Below are 6,734 nucleotides of genomic sequence, written 5' to 3'. Positions count from 1 at the left end.
GATCTCCACAGTTACGTCATTTCATGCCGCTTCGGGACCAATGAGATATACGGGCGCTCTGGCGTAGACCACAGCACGTCACACTACAGGTCTTACGAGTTGCAACGACGCTTCAAGTGGGGAGCGACTTACTATTCAAATTAGAATTATTTTAATACCGTCAGCTGCGCACGGGCGTTGATATAGATCAACGGGGACAGGTGAAAATGTGTGCCCCGACCGGGACTCGAACCCGGGATCTCCTGCTTACATGGCAGACGCTCTATCCATCTGAGCCACCGAGGGCACAGGTGATAGTGCACCTGCAGGGACTATCTCGCACACATGTTCCCCGAACTCTTACGGGACTTGGAAGAATGTCTTCCACGAGTAATGAGTGTGTTGGGGTGGGGCCCTACGAATGTAGTGTGTGGACATACAAGGTGAGAATGTGAGTCTCGCGGGAGGCGTGTGCGAGACAGTCCCTGCAGTCGCACTATTAACTGTGCCCTCGGTGGCTCAGATGGATAGAGCGTCTGCCATGTAAGCAGGAGATCCCGGGTTCGAGTCCCGTCGGGGCACACATTTTCACCTGTCCCCGTTGATCTATATTAGCTGACGGTATTAATATAATTCTAATTTCATTCTAGACGGCTGCAGGTCATCAATGGTGTCTGTTCTTTCGGACATGTCCGAAAGAACAGATACCATATCCATATAAGTATACTATTCAAAAGGCTCGAAGCACTATGGGACTTAACATCTGAGGTCATCAGTCCCCTAGACTTAGAACTACTTAAACCTAACTAACCTAAGGACATCACACACATCCATGCCCGAGGCAGGATTCGAACCTGCGGCCGTACCAGCAGCGCGGTTCCGGGCTGAAGTGCCCTAACCGCTCGGACACAGCGGCCGGTGACTTCGCGTTTATTGGGTACCTTTTCATTGACATGATGGTTTGCCGCCTGTTCCTGGACGCAGTCGAGCTTTCGCAATGATTGTCGCGCAAGGCACCTACGAGAGCTTTTCAATAAATAATGTTCGTAAAGACTGTCGGGGAAGGCAACTACGAGAGGCTTTCAATAAATAATGTAACACATATTTCCCTGTAAGCAAGTTAGTTTTATTCAGATTCAAATACAACATATTATTCCCCACTCTTTTGGATACAAAACTCTATTTTTCAACATAGTCTCCGTTCAAAGCGACGTCCTTATGTCACCTTAAAAAAAATGTTCAAATGTGTGTGAAATCTTATGGGACTTAACTGCTAAGGTCATCAGTCCCTAAGCTTACACACTACGTAACCTAAATTATCCGAAGGACAAACACACACACCCATGCCCGAGGGAGGACTCGAACCTCCGCCGGGACTAGCCGCACAGTCCATGACTGCAGCGCCTGAGACCGCTCGGCTAATCCCGCGCGGCTACGTCACCTTAATGGGATGGCCTGTATGACCGTATGATACCACTCTACCGATCGATGTCGGAGCCAACGTCTTGCTGCATCAATAACCTCCCCATTATCCACACACTGCTTCCCAAGGAATGCATCATCCTTCATTGGACCAAACAGATGGAAGACAGAAGGTGCGCGATCCGGGCTGTAGGGTGGGTGAGGAAGAACAGTCCAATGAAGTTTTGTGAGCTCCTCTCGGGCGCGCAGACTTGTGTGAAACCTTGCGTTTTCGTGGAGAAGGAGAAGTTTGTTTTGCATTTTTGTAGCGAAGAACACGCTGATGTCGTTTCTTCAAGTTCCTGAGGGTAGCACAATACACGTTAGAGTTGATCGTTACCTCATGAGGGATGACATCAAACAGAAAACTCCTTCAGAGCCCCAGAAGTCCGTCGCCACGACTTTGCTGGTGGACGGTGCAGCTTTGAATCTTTTCTTCCGAGAAGAGTCAGTGCGCCAGGACTCCATGGACTGCTGCTGTTTTTCCGCTTCGAAATCATGAACCCATATTTCATCGCCTATGACGATGTTCGACAAAAAATTGTCCCGATCAGCCTCGTAACGTGCAAGCAATTCAGCACAAGTGGTGCTTAATTTGCTGTTCATGGTTTTCTGTTAGACAGCGAGGAACCCAGGGGGCACACACCTCTGAGGACCAGTGTGTCGCCACTACTAACAGACACGTCCAGCTGAATAGCGAGGTGTTTGATTGTGATCCGTCGGTCACCTCGAATGAGAGTGTCTACACGTTCCAACATTACAGGAATCGCAGCTGAATGTGGCCGGCCGGCATGCGGGAGATCGGACAGGTTTGCGCGACCTTCTTGCCATGGATGATGACAGACACATCGCCTAACGACTCGCCGTGCTTTTGTTCACTGCCAGGTATCCATAGGCATTCTGCAAGCGCCCATGAATATTCGCGATGCTCTGGTTTTCCGCCAAAATAAACTCCATGGCAGCTGTCTGCTTGGAACGTACCTCGGTTACAGACGTCGTTTTGAAGGCTACGTACAGTGCTGCTACCTACGGGAACGTTATGAAACTATTGCGGCTGAAGCGGGAATATTCCACGATATCCCACAGTAAATTCCGTATTTTCAACCGAAATTAGCCGAGAGAAAAAAAGTTTTGCATTATTTATTTAACACCCCTCATAGTCTAACGTCACAAGTTCGTCGCAGGGTCTGTATTTCCTGTGGGCCCCAATGTTGTTTCACCGCTACGCCAGAGTTCATTAATCGTAGTAACTGGCATGTGGTGGCGTGACAGTCTCTCGTAAGCCCCATGACCAGATATTTTCAGTGGGCGAGAACGTGGTGACCAGGGTGCCATTCGAACATATTCTGTTTTGAGGTATATCAGAACAGCATGCGAAACATTCAGTTCTGCGTTATCTTGTTGAAAGATAACTACACTGAGATGTAGAAGACAGACCAGTCTTAATACGTCAGAAGTGTACCAGCTGCCAAAATAACAGCCGTGTGAACCAGAGGTGGTGGTGTTGTGTGCTAGACCCATATGACGATGACGGATGCAACGTCGCAGTGTTTGTTCTCCTCGTAGCCTCCACACACGGATTGGTCCATAGTAATGATGTACGCAGAACACGACTCGTCTGAAAAGGCGACGTGATGCCGCTCTTGTGTCCAGTGTTGTCGTCGGGTTCGCCACTGTCACTGCTCATCTCTCTGTTGCCACACCGAGGGAAGTCGCAACAATGGTCGCCGTGATAGTCCATGCTGCTCCAGACGTCATCGCGCTGTCTGCGCGGATATGTATTTTGTTACAGAAAAGCTCGTTTCCTGACTGAAGGTACGTGCGTGTCTGTACGATCCTACATGCATGAGCCAACAAGACGTCTGTCCTCCAGCCGCTAGAAGCGTGAGGCTGCCGTGATCCTGCACGCCTCTGAGTATTACCCTTGTGAAACCATTGGTTTCACATCGGGATGACAGTTGATAGTCTTTGCATCCGAACAACGCGAGCAGAAATATAACGGAACAATAAACCGCAATCTCGATAGACAATGATCATGCCGCTGTGAATTCTGATACATGTCGATAGACGTTTCTCCAATCAACATTCACATACAATTTCTGGATTAGAAACTCGCTGCATAATCTTTCGTCATAAATGGAATTCAAATGTCGTTACTGTTACGGTTTCGTTGAAATGCTAATCATTTGCGTACGCCAACGTAGCTGAGCGGTCAGCGCGGCTGCTACCATGTAGAGGACCCAGGTTCGATTGTCAGTGTTACCAGGGAATTTTCACTGGTTGACAGACTTGTAAGGAGAGCGCTCAGCCTAACTGAGGAGCTGTTCGACCCATTAGTAGCGGTTCCAAGATCAAGAGGCGAGACAATGATCGACAGAGCGATGTGCGGACCACATGCCCCTCCATACCGCATCTGATGACGCCGTTGGTAGAGGGTGACACGGCAGTCGGTCGGGCCCGATTGGCCCGTCTATGTCCAGCAGTGTATTTGTCCGACTTTTCAGAATTTCCATTAAATAGTGAATCTACATGAACAATTTATGCAGGGCATTAAGCCCCTTTTACCCTGGTAGCATCGACGGTCGAATTTTGGAATGATTCAATTCAAAACATGGAACAACACACAGACCAAAGTCGCACTACTTTCAGCAATATCGTGATTCTTTTTCCATTGTTTAGTTGCCGATCAATGCAAAAACCGTAACAAAAAACAACAAACGTAGAATATGTTCTTTACACTATCATTAAGCTGGTTCACTTGTGAAAACAAATATGGCTCCATCTAGTAGCCGAAAACAAGTAACAAGAAGGGAGGGTGAGTCTAATGTAACAACAATGTTTGGTCTCACTCCACCTGACAAACACAAGAATTGTGTCATTTCAAGTAGAGCGTTTTCGAACGTCAGATCCACAGTCCACAGTCCACACTTGGCTCCAAATGAGTTCTACCTCTTCATCTACATGTATAAATGGCTTGGCTCGCAACGCTGTGGCGTCTACGAAGACCTTGGAGATGCTGTCACGAGCCGGTCCAGTCTGAGGCGTCTGAATGTCATGCAGAGGGAATTTGTCAACTCGTTAAGACGTACGACGAATGCTTAAATTTTTATGGTTATTATATGAAGATTAAATTTTGAGAGTTTTCTAATTAATGTGATTTAATTATTCCAGTATTTTATGGATAGCCTAATGAAGGCTATTTATTCAGGATGTGGTTCATGCATAGCACTGTGCCGACAACACAGGGCTGAAATCTCTGTGACTGATATTACTGAGACGAACGGCCATTTCTGTCGTCATCGTGAACATTTGTTCTTCTGTTCTTAAACAGACGAGTCTGTTGACGCACAATGCTTCCAATCGTCACAATCGATTCATATGGAGCACAAATTTCATGATGAATGCCAAAAGGTTTGAACATTGCTTGCTACTAAAAATCATACTACAGCACGGATTTAAATTTAGCAGGATTTTCGGTTGAACCAGTCATTTTGATAGGTCACACACGAGAACGGGCAACAGTGTGCTTCCTCGCTATCACTACTCTAGGCAAACTGACCTACTGAGTGAGTCAGTATGGCAAGAATTTCGTTCGCCGCCGTGAGTACCGTGCTGCACGAGGACGAAAGTTGTTGCCCACCAAAGCCTAGGGTGGTCGGAAGTGTACACAAGAGTTCCGTAGAATGACCTACACAGGGTGAACCTCATCTTCACCTACAAAATTTTGTACTTTCCTCTGGAATGTTTACGAAGTATTTCGGTGTAAGGGTTCAGTAGGCTCCGGCGGCTCGCTTGCATTGAGTATGACAACAGTGGATTGGTCGCAGTGGTCCTGTTCCATTACCAGCTCAGTCAATAGACACCACTGGACTTCTTCTTCTGGAGACATATGAAGAGCCTAGTGTACGAGACTCCAATCGAAGCCCCGCGGGATTAGCCGAGAGGTCTAAGGCGCTGCAGTCATGGACTGTGCGGCTGGTTCCGGTTCGAGTCATCCCTCGGGCATGGGTGTGTGTGTGTTTGTCCTTAGGATAATTGAGGCTAAGTAGTGTGTAAGCTTAGGGACTGATGACCTTAGCAGTTAAGTCCCATAAGAATTCACACACATCTGAACATTTTTTTTTTTTTTGGAACTGCAATCGATATTCATAGTTTTTGGGCTTGCCGCAGAGGCTGAAGAAGTACGCCAGACTCCTTGAATTCTTGAGAGAATACGACAGTTGACATTGCGACAGTGAACACTTTTACGTGACTATGGTGGCCAACATTTTGATCAATAATTGTAAGAGAGACGTTCTGAATTTGTTGCGTACTGTATAATGAGTTGAGAAAAGTCATGGGAGAGTGATATGCACATATACAGATGGCAGTAGTATCGCGAACATAAGGCATAAAATGACAGTGCATTGGCGGAGCTATCATTTGTACTCAGGTGATCCATGTGACAAGGACGTAGCCAGGATCTTGTCTAAGGGGGGACCGATTTACTAAAGAAGACCTTATAAAGGCTCATGTTTTCATTCCATTCCAAAAACACATTTATTTATTTATTATTTTTTAAGCACGTAATTTGCTTTTGGGAAAACTTCATACAAATAGTACTGGGTGCACTAATTTAAGCAGGAAAAGCTTTACTTAAAAAAGTGTAACGTATAATAGGGAATACCCGTCTGCGTAATTAAATATTCCTTTCGTAAAATAAGGAACAACCACCTTCATCCACAGTCGTGATTTTATTTCAATGGACGATGCATTTCGAGTACTGGGGAATCATTTTCAGGTGCTTTAACAAGCTGTGTCAGTTTTTTTTCTTTACCGAGATTCAGGTTCATTCTGGTCCTGATAAGATTACAGCAGTATATTAAAAAGTGGCACATTCTAAATATAAGTTTACAAAACTAAGACAAATCGGAAGGTAATTTACTGTTTACAGTCGTGGATACATGGTTTTGAAGCACAGCATGGGTCCCTCTGGAGCCACTCTGTAGCAATTATGGACGTGTGGGATGTCGCATTGTCCTGCTGTAATTGCCCAAGTCCGTCGGAATGCACAATGGACATGAATGGATGCAGGTGATCAGACAGGATGCTTACGTACGTTTCACCTGCCAGACGTATCAGAGGTCCCATATCATTCCAACTGCACGCGTCCCCAACCAATACAGAGCCTCCACCAACTTGAACAGCCCCTGCTGAGATGCAGGGCCCATGGATTCATGAGGTTGTCTCCATACCCGTACACGTCCATCCGTTCGATACAATTTGAAACGAGACTCGTCCGACCAGGTAACATT

General features: G+C 46.4%; 1 non-coding gene across 1 annotated transcript; it reads right to left on the bottom strand.

Moving 5' to 3' along the window:
* Positions 1 to 211: 211 nt before the first annotated feature.
* Positions 212 to 286, bottom strand: Trnat-ugu. Its single transcript has one exon. It is a non-coding gene; the product is annotated as a tRNA-Thr (tRNA).
* Between the last annotated feature and the right edge of the window lie 6,448 nt (positions 287 to 6,734).

This window comes from Schistocerca piceifrons, chromosome X (assembly GCF_021461385.2).
Source record: "Schistocerca piceifrons isolate TAMUIC-IGC-003096 chromosome X, iqSchPice1.1, whole genome shotgun sequence".
In the NCBI taxonomy this organism is placed as follows: Eukaryota; Metazoa; Arthropoda; class Insecta; order Orthoptera; family Acrididae; genus Schistocerca; species Schistocerca piceifrons.
Note: the sequence above shows the minus strand (reverse complement) of the source record. Positions and strands in the feature narration are given on the sequence as shown.